Genomic DNA, 10,000 nt, shown 5'->3' with positions numbered 1-10,000 from the left:
TGCCTTGAGGTTTTGTATATAAAAGAGAGTGTTATATAATAAATTAACTCAGTTGCTTTCACACTGCCTTTGAGTTCACAACCTTCTCTCGGCCGTCACATTGGTGCACCCGGAAGTCGACTCGCTCTCGCCGCCTTCCACCCCCACCCCCTTCGCCCCTCCATCGTTGGTGCTATGACAGACTCTACAGAAGTTGGCACTGCGGCTGCCCCGTTGAAACTTTCACCGTTCGCCAGCGGAGAGGCGTTTTGCTTGGTTTCAGCGCGCAGAAGTCCGATTTCGCATCAAGGGCGTTACGCGCTCAACCACCAAAGCAGATTATGTTCTCGCGGCGATACCCGAGGACACCTTCCAGGAAATATCCGACTGGCTTTGTGAACAAGGAGACACCCCAATAGCGTATGACGCCCTCTGCAGCAGTACTCGCCGTCGCCAGCCGCCCGTGTAGCAAAGTTTTTTCAGCTCTCGCAACAACCGTTGGGGGACCAAAGGGCTTCGCTTGCCCTCAGGGAAATGACCAGTATCGCTCGCCTTCAACCTGCAGCAGACGGCTCTCCTCGTGAGGTGAACCTACTTTGTGCCCTTTGGATACGCCGTTTACCCGGACCTTTACGCGCTGCCATACCCGCTGTCGATAGTTTATCCATAAAGGACTTGATGACCAAAGCCGACGCCCTTATGGACAGCCACTTCAAGACCTCCATCAACGCCTCCACCCCTGACAAAGAGGATGCCTATTCAACGTCAACCGAAGCTGACATGAATGCAATAGGACATACACGCCTACACCGTGATGTGCCAAAGCAGCGACAAAGCTGCCCACCACCCACCAATCGCTCGTGCCCCAACAAACGACTTCTACAGCCACTTACTACCTCCCATCCGCCGCAGTTTTGCTACTACTACTTCAGATTCGGGGCAACTGAGGAAGAAATGTGCCGAGATTGTCAGTGGCCAAAAAACATGTGAGTAGGCCATCGCTCGTGGCGGTGGCCTCCCGTGTTTCTAATCTTTTCATTTTACATGATGTAGGAGCATGAGTGCGATTTTTGGTAGACACGGGAGCTTGTCGTTCTCTTTTGCCAAGGAAACTCTTCAAGACACGATGTAGTCTGTCTACATCTGCCAACGTCAGCTTGGTAGCTGCCATCGGATCTGCGATACCCACCTACGATTACGAGAACCTCACATTATTGTTCGGAAACGGTAAATTCAATTGGAAGTTTCTCGTTGCTGACGACATTGCCATCCTCGGTGCGGATTTCCTTTGTCATTTCCACCTTCTGGTCGATGTCGCCCACCGACGATTGGTCAACGCAGACTCGTACTTGTCGACACCTTTTCAACCCGCCCCCTCTAACCTCACTCTCCAAATTAGCGCACCCACGGATGCCTACGCCCACCTCCTTACGTCGTACCCGGAAGTTTTCCGTCCAGAACTTCGCCAAACGCCCACGGTTCCTGCCAAGCACGGTATTTATCACCATATCAAGACGACGGGACCCCCAGTCTTCGCAAAATTCAGACGTCTGGCAACGGAACGATTGGCCGCCGCCAAACAGACGTTCGGAAAAATGGAGGAAATGGGCCTTTGCCAAAGGCCTCCTGCCCATGGTCGTCACCCTTACACATCGTTCTGAAGAGAGACGGCTCCCTCCGTCCGTGCGGGGATTACAGGCGCCTGAACATGCAAACAGAACCGGATCACTACCCCCTCCCAAACATTGCCGACGTGACCTCCTACCTACACAAAGCAAAGGTTTTCTCTATGCTCAACGTCCTGAAGGGGTATTATCAGGTACCTATGATCGCAGAAGACATCCCCAAGACTGCCATCACCACTCCGTTTGGTATATACACCTTCAATTACTCCTGTTTTGGCCTTCGTAATGCTGGGGCCACGTTTCAACGTCTCATGGATGGCATCTTAGGGGACCTCCCTTTCTGTGTATGTTATGTGGACGACATACTTGTGGTCTCCTCCTCAAAAGAGGAGCACCTCCGTCACCTGCGCATCGTGCTCGACCGCCTGCAACAAAACGGCCTTGTAGTCCGGTACGACAAGTGTACCTTTGGCGCCAACAAAGTGTCGTTCTGAGGGCACCGCATCACTTATGAAGGAGTCCACCCCCTCCCTGAGAAGGTAGCAGCCATTCAGAAGTTCCCTGTGCCCTCGACCGTCAAAGCTCTGCAGGAATTCTTGGGCATGATCAACTATTATCACCGTTTTCTGCCAGCCATTGCCGCCACTCTTGCTCCCCTCTACACCTCCCTCAAGGGAAAGCCAAAGGACCTGAAGTGGGGTCCTCTTCAAGAAGCAGCCTTCTGCAATGCAAAGAAGGCCCTATCAACTGCTGCGGCTCTCACTTTTCTCATCCCATATGCCCCTCTCCTTCTCTCCACCGATGCCAGCGACGTCACTATTGCTGCAGTACTCGAGCAGGTGGTCAACGTCTCGCCCCGCCCATTTGCCTACTTCAGCAAAAAACTGTCCAAGGCAGAATCGGGTTATTCTACCTTCGATCGAGAATTGCTGGCGGTGCACTTGGCTGTCCGTCACTTTCGCCATTTCTTAGAAGGTACGCCCTTCGTCATTCCCACAGACCACATGCCTCTGGTGCACGCCTTTACTCGACAGTCTGATGCCTGGTCCGCCCGGCAACGCCGACATCTCTCCACCGTGGCTGAATACAATTGCACCCTTCAATACGTCCCTGGGAAAATGAATCCCGTTGCCGATGCCCTGTCAAGAAACACGTTGGCTGCCGTTCAACTGGGATTGGATTATAACGCCCTGGCTGAAGCCCAACGACAGGATCCAGATTACCAAGCATGTAGGACATCCTGCACGTCCCTCCGTTGGGAAGACTTCCCCCTCAAAGACTCCAACACCACCCTCCTCTGTGACGTCAGTACTGGTAGACCGCGACCTTGGATTCCTGCTCCCATGCGACGGCAGGTGTTTGATTTCATTCACGGCCTTTCACATCCCTCGTGCCGTTCTACTGCACAGCTGCTGAAGACAAAGTTCATTTGGCACAGCATTTCTAAAGATGCTAAGGATTGGGTCCGCGCCTGTACTTCTTGCCAAACTTCCAAAGTACATCAACACACGGATTCCGGAGTGGGCACTTTTCCTCAACCTCAGCGCCGTTTCGCACACATTCACGTCGACGTTTTAGGCCCCCTACCCACATCACAAGGACATCGTTACCTGTTTACCATCATCGACTGCTCCCCTCGTTGGCCTGAAGCCATTCCCATGGAAACTGCAACATCCGCCTTATGTACATCTGCCTTACTCTCTGGATGGATTGCAAGATTTGGTGTCCCTGAGCATATTACTTCCGACAGGGGAACCACTTTCACCTCTCAATTGTGGACCTCATTAGCGAATCTCCTGGGCATCACCCCACATCAGACAACGGCCTACAACCCCGCTGCCAATGGAATGGTTGAACGTTTTCATCGCACCCGCAAAGCAGCTTTGATGTCCCGCTGCAAGGATTCCAACTGGTTTAATCAGCTTCCCTGGGTCCTCCTGGGACTAAGGACCACTCCTAAAGACGCCCTCGACGTCTCGGCAGCTGAAATGGTGTATGGCGACCCGTTGGTCGTCCCTGCCGAATTTTTTCCTTCTACAACACCCTCCAACAATCTCCAGCGCATACGTCACGTCGTGAGAAAATTTACTCCATGCCGCCAGACTTACAAGCCCCAAGCGAATCATCATATATCAACAGACTTGCACTCTGCAACGCACGTCTTCCTGCGCAACGACACTACCAAGCCACCGCTAACGCCCCCTTACACGGGCCCTTTCCTTGTGATCCGCTGCAGTTCGAAAGCATTCCTACTAAACATTCGTGGCAAAGAAGACTGGGTCTCCATTGATCGTCTAAAACCTGCTTATTTTCTGCCAGATGACCTGCCTACAGTTCGCCTCTCTAGATCAGGGCGCCCTATTTAACATGTAGAGTATGTCATTTTTAGGGGGGGAGCCATGTACCAACCGTGTGTCACACGATCGTACATAATTCATTTTTATATATTATGCTTGTATCTTCGCTCTTCCCTCACACTAAAAAGAACCAAAATAAACATGTCTATGATTTTCCTATGTAACATTGTCTGTTTCTCGAACATGTAATTTCCTGTTGCCTTGAGGTTTTGTATATAAAGGAGAGTTTTCTATAATAAATTAACTCAGTTGCTTTCACACTGCCTTTGAGTTCATAACCTTTTCTCGGCCGTCACAGTGGGCTTGAGGAGCCTTTAGGTCGACATGTTGAGTCATCAGCAGCCATTGCCTGGCCACCCTGGCATAGTTTGGGTGGAGAGGGGGATTGGGCGCTGATCATATGGATATATGATCAGTCTCTAGGGCATTGTCCAGCTAGTTAGGGCATCATCACTGTTCCTTCCTCTGCCATTCATGAGAGGCCTTTAAACCCTTATTGTAGATATCCGTCACCATGCTTAAGAGGCTTAAAAGATATCATAGTTATCTTTATGATTCCGAGGATGAAGGCCGTAGAGATATCTTTAAATTGAAAGAGGGATGGTTAAAAGTCATAAGTTAGTGGCAGAGGTCAGGGAATGGTTTATTTGTCTTTGCACAATATCTTAGACCAAATAATGGCTGCAGATGCACCCGCAGACCTTTCTAGTCCTTCAATTCCCCCAAATATCAGTTCACAAGGATGATAAGGTTGTGGACGTCAATGAAAACTATCAAGGTGTGAGCGGGGCACGAACTCAGACCCCAAAGATTGTGAGTCCCAGACTTTTTTGCTATGGTACCACAGCACTATTCATAAGGACTTACGAGGTTGGGGATATAGGCAATTTATGTTGCTAAACTTAAAGAGACTTATAGAGACAGTAGTTTTTGTTACCGCACTTTCAGACTTGACAGAGATTGTGGTTTTCATGTTACTGCACTTTAAGACTTAACAAAGATCGTGGTTTTTATGTTACCAAGCTTTAACACTTGACAGAGATTGTAATTTTTAGGTTACCGGACTTCAAGACTTGATAGAGATTTTAGTTTTTATGTTATCGAGCTATAAGATTTGACAGAGATAGTAGGTTTTATGTTATCGAACATTAAGACTAGACAGAGATTGTAGTATTTATTTAACAGAGTTTTAAGACTTTACAGAGATTATCGTTTATTTCTTACCGAGCTTAATGGGTTTTATGTCAGTGCACTTTAAGACTTGACAGTGATTATAGTATTTATGTTACCGAGCTTTAAGAGTTGACAGAGATATTAGTTTGTATGTTACCGAGCTTTAAGACTTTATAGAGATTATAGTATTCATGTTACCGCACTTTAAGACTTACCAGAGATTGTTGTTTTTATGTTACAGAACTTTAACTTTAAGATTTGCCACAGATTGTAGTTTTCATGTTACCGTTCTTTAAGACTTGACAGAAATTATAGCTTTTATGTTACCGTGCTTTGAGACTTGACAGAGATTGCAGTATTTATGCTAACGAGATTTAAGACTTAACAGAGAACGTAGTTTTTATGTTACCAAGCTTTAAGACTTGTTAGAGATTGTAATTTTAGGTCCCCGGGCTTCAAGACTTGACAGAGATTTTAGTTTTTATGATACTATACTTTAAGACTTGACAGGAATTATAGTTCTCATGTTATTTCACTTTAAGACTTGACAGAGCCTGTAGCTTTCATGTTACCGTGCTTTAAGACTTGATAGAGATTGTAGTTTTTATGGCAGTTATTGCATTTATGTTACTGAACTTTAAGACTTGACAGAGATTCTTATTATGTTCATGTTAAAGAGCTTAAAGCCTTAACCGAGACTATAGTTGTTAACGAGCTGATAGACTTTGCTAAGTATGTAATTATCTTTATACTGCCGAGCTTAAGGATTTCATAGACACTACAGTTACCCTTATCTTGCCGGATTTAAAGATTTACCAATTACTGGAGTTATCTTTATGTCAACCGGCATAAATACAAACAGATATTTCAGTTTACTGCATTACTGTGCTTAGACTTGATAGGTTTTATAGGTATGATTACAGAGTTTAAAGACTACTCATATATTATGATCAATACGTTTACAAGCTTAAGGTCATAACAGAGATTGGAGTTATTACGATTATTTCTAGTTTCCAAAAAATAGATTTTCTTCTACCACTCAAGTAAACATTTTAAAATTCTATCTCCGATTTCTCCAACCTTGCGTCCTTTCGTCTGTCGTCTCTATAAACTCCCCTGTAATCTGATCGTACCTGAAGGTTATCCAGCTGCTGATGACGTATTAAAAGGAGCATCGTTATTTGAAGGGACGTTTCTCCTTGGAGTAAATCTTGGAGACACATTGAAGTGCTCTATATTGTCCATCTCGTGAAGGTGGAATTTTTCAGTTGTAATCGAGTCTAGCCTAACTGTTGGCTCAGGTCTGAGGTCCTGCAGGGTGAAGCACGGGGTCAGGTCAGGCTTCACGTCCTGTCACAAATAAACAGGATGTCGTGGGAGATAACAAAACTTTCAAATTAAGATTAGCATGTTTTTTTCCCCTTCTTTAATTTTGTAAATGTAAGGTGACATGCATGGCTTCAAAATCCAATATATATATATATATATATATATATACATATATATAAATATATATATATATATATATATATATATCCCTTTCTGAGTCGGGGATACCTTAACGTGGTGAAAAGGGCTTGCGTATTGTCCTGATCAGCCAAGCTATACCAGTCAGTGTTACCCATACTAGGTTGGTTTGCTGTGTACGATTAGACGAAAATCTCCTACAAAACTCCAAACATAAATTGGCATCTATGAGGCCTTTGTCCTGCAATAGACTGGAAACGGCTGCCCCTCTCTCTCTCTCTCTCTCTCTCTCTCTCTCTCTCTCTCTCTCTCTCTCTCTCTCTCTCTCTCTCAATAAATAAATAAATAAATAAATAAATACATAAATAAATAAATAAATAAATAAGCTCTAAAAAAGCATAAAATTCCTACTTCGAGGTCAAATTTTCTCCTGACACCAAACTTGGAAGTCTTTTTTTTTATCTTATCTTTCTCCTTCACCAACTTTATCTCTCAAAACTCGCCATAATCACCCGAATCTTTTCCCCCAAATCCATGTATCTTCAGCATCTGCAAACTTTTCCCAACATCCATTATTTTTATTACCATACGTTCACATATTTCTGTAGTTTTTACTCAATCATTGAATGAGTGTTCAAACGGCAGCACTTTATTTTACAGTTTAAAGATCGATCATGATCGGCAGAGACAAGGAAAGGTCAATCTCCCAAATCAGGACCTAGGAGGGACAGGCAATGACTGGTGATGACACAGCAAGTAAACATGTAGAATCTCTCTAACACTCCATCCCTAGGTCACAAGAATGGTGAAGTTGTAAACACATCTAGAAACTATTTAACTTTGGCAGGTCTCGAACTCCCGTTCCCTAGATTGCGCGGCAAGGAAGTTTCCAATAGCCTTGTTTTTATGATCATGTATATTTTCTCCTCTTCTTTATACTTGCATAAGTGTCTCATTATTTGTGGAACTTTGCAATCCATACACATTGTCTCATTCAACCTACGGTCTTCTTTGGTATGTTCTTAAGGAACAAATTTCTGACATTGGATCTTCATCTTACTCGGTATGGATTAGATTTATGTATTTGGGTATGCTTGCATATTGTAATACGTCCTGGGTAATTATAGCTTATTATCACATATGTTTATATTCCTTCTCTTCTGTGGTATCCTTTTATGTAAAATTTCATTCCTTTAATCAAAGATTTTGGTGAAGGAATATTTAAGGGATGATTAAAAAAATTATTGGATCTATCACCCAAGAGTTCATATTCTCCATGCAATCAGAAAATAATTTTCTTCCTCCTCTCATGGGATATTTTCAATCATAACTCTCGGGTCTATTTCATTGTTATGGAATGAAATGTTTATTTCTTCTCCTTCCTCCCATATCTTATCTTTTAGCAGTGGGTTTCTTCGATAAACTTCAACGTGTAATGGTCCATCTTCTGCTTCTCTGCGCAATATTTTAAAATTTCACGAATAAGTGTGAATCACCATAGTAGCTTTATTTTATAGTTTTAATTCGTATGAATAATTTGTTCTACCTATATTCAATCATTGTATTTTCCAGTTATTTATTCACAGTTTTCATCTTTTCATTTATCCTCATGGATATTTTAAAGAAAATTCTCAATATCGTTCATATTACGCATTACGCATCCTTTTACTCTTTTATTAAATTAATATTACATACTATTTTTACTGCTTCATTACATGTGTAAGATACCCCTGGTTACAAACTTTACCTGGAATTCAATCTGTCGAGTAACAAACGCAACATGGTAATCTAATTGCTGGTAATGCAAGATGATACATCAACATACACCACATCCTTTTGTCATAACTGCAAACATTTTTTCTTTCTGTCTAAATTCTCTACAATTTTATTTCCTCGCTGAATTTCACCCTTCTAATCCCATTCATTTTCAATCTTCGACCATTTGGTCTACAGCTTTTTCCCTACAAGGTGTTCTCAGGGTTTTTCCAACATAGCTGGACCAGCAACACTCTACACAAGTGTTCATTAATCTTTGCAGTCCGGGAAAAATATTGTGTTTTTTCTAAAGGAAATATAGCCGATATTATCAACTTTGTTCTTCATGAATTGAATTTTTATATTTTTCAGCATTTTTGGAATATCAGAGTAGGGTATTAGTATACACAACTTTTATGCTTACAATAATGTAGTCATAATATTTTTTACCATAACTATTTATGCTAATTTCTGTTATTATTTATTTACCTTTTTCTTTCACTGGTTAAAGACAGGAAAATGTTTGCTCACCTGTCCTCTCTCCACCCAAAGACCAGGGACGACCAGGCAATTGTTACTAATGTCCTACCAAGTAGATCTATGGGCCCATGCAAACATGGACTGTATGCTTGTATTTATCATTGAGTGGGCATTAAATACTGGACTTGTCGAAAAAAATGTAAGCTAACCTTTGAATTTATTTTTAAGCACTCTGCTCTCTCTCTCTCTCTCTCTCTCTCTCTCTCTCTCTCTCTCTCGGAGGTGTATTTCCGAAGGCCTTTTCCTCATGTTAATGCACTTGCCAGAGGCTTACTATGCTGCTATTGTTAATAAGATTTATTTTTAGAAAATCTGTGTAGGGCACAGTAAATGTTTCTTGTTACAGACATAAACACACCCACGTATACACACACCCACACCAACACTCACATATATATATATATATATATATATATGTATGTATATATGTAGTTGACACAGCAGGTGCTGTAGCATTTAATGTTTGAGATATATATATATATGTATATATATATATATATATATATGTATATATATATATATATATATATACATATATATATATATATATATATATTTATATATATATATATACATATATATATACATATATATATATATATGTATATATATATATATATATATATTGTATGTATATATATACATATATATATGCGTGTGTGTGTATGCATATGTCTAAGATATATATATATATATATATATAATATATAAATATATAAATATATATATATATATATATATATATATATATACTGTATAAATATTCTGTGTAACAAAACTAAAAATATGATATGAAATATTTTGACTGACATATATTAAGCAAGAGGTTTTTTTCCTCCTGTGCCATAACGGGGGTTTCGAAGTGCAGGAAGACCAGCTTGGACAATCCCCCCAAGACGATCTTCTTGATGATATGCGGAACCTCGGTCCCCCGAACTCCTCGGTGGTGGATGTTTAAGGTTAGCACGGACATCCCCGTGGCGAAGCTGACCAGACAGATTGTCACTCCATAGTACATGCCTAAAGGGAATTTTTTAATCCAGGTCTCATTACAGTGTCCATTCCAAATGGTAATGAAAGGCCTTAAGTATTTGATATAGACAT

General features: G+C 41.9%; 1 pseudogene; it reads right to left on the bottom strand.

Moving 5' to 3' along the window:
- The window catches only part of LOC137650880 (neuronal acetylcholine receptor subunit alpha-9-like), a 135,181-nt pseudogene that overhangs the window by 111,874 nt on the left and 13,307 nt on the right, over positions 1–10,000 (bottom strand).

The sequence above is a fragment of the Palaemon carinicauda genome, chromosome 12 (genome assembly GCF_036898095.1).
Source record: "Palaemon carinicauda isolate YSFRI2023 chromosome 12, ASM3689809v2, whole genome shotgun sequence".
Lineage (NCBI taxonomy): Eukaryota > Metazoa > Arthropoda > Malacostraca > Decapoda > Palaemonidae > Palaemon > Palaemon carinicauda.
The sequence above is the reverse complement of the archived record's forward strand: the minus strand, read 5'-3'. Positions and strand labels throughout refer to the sequence as shown.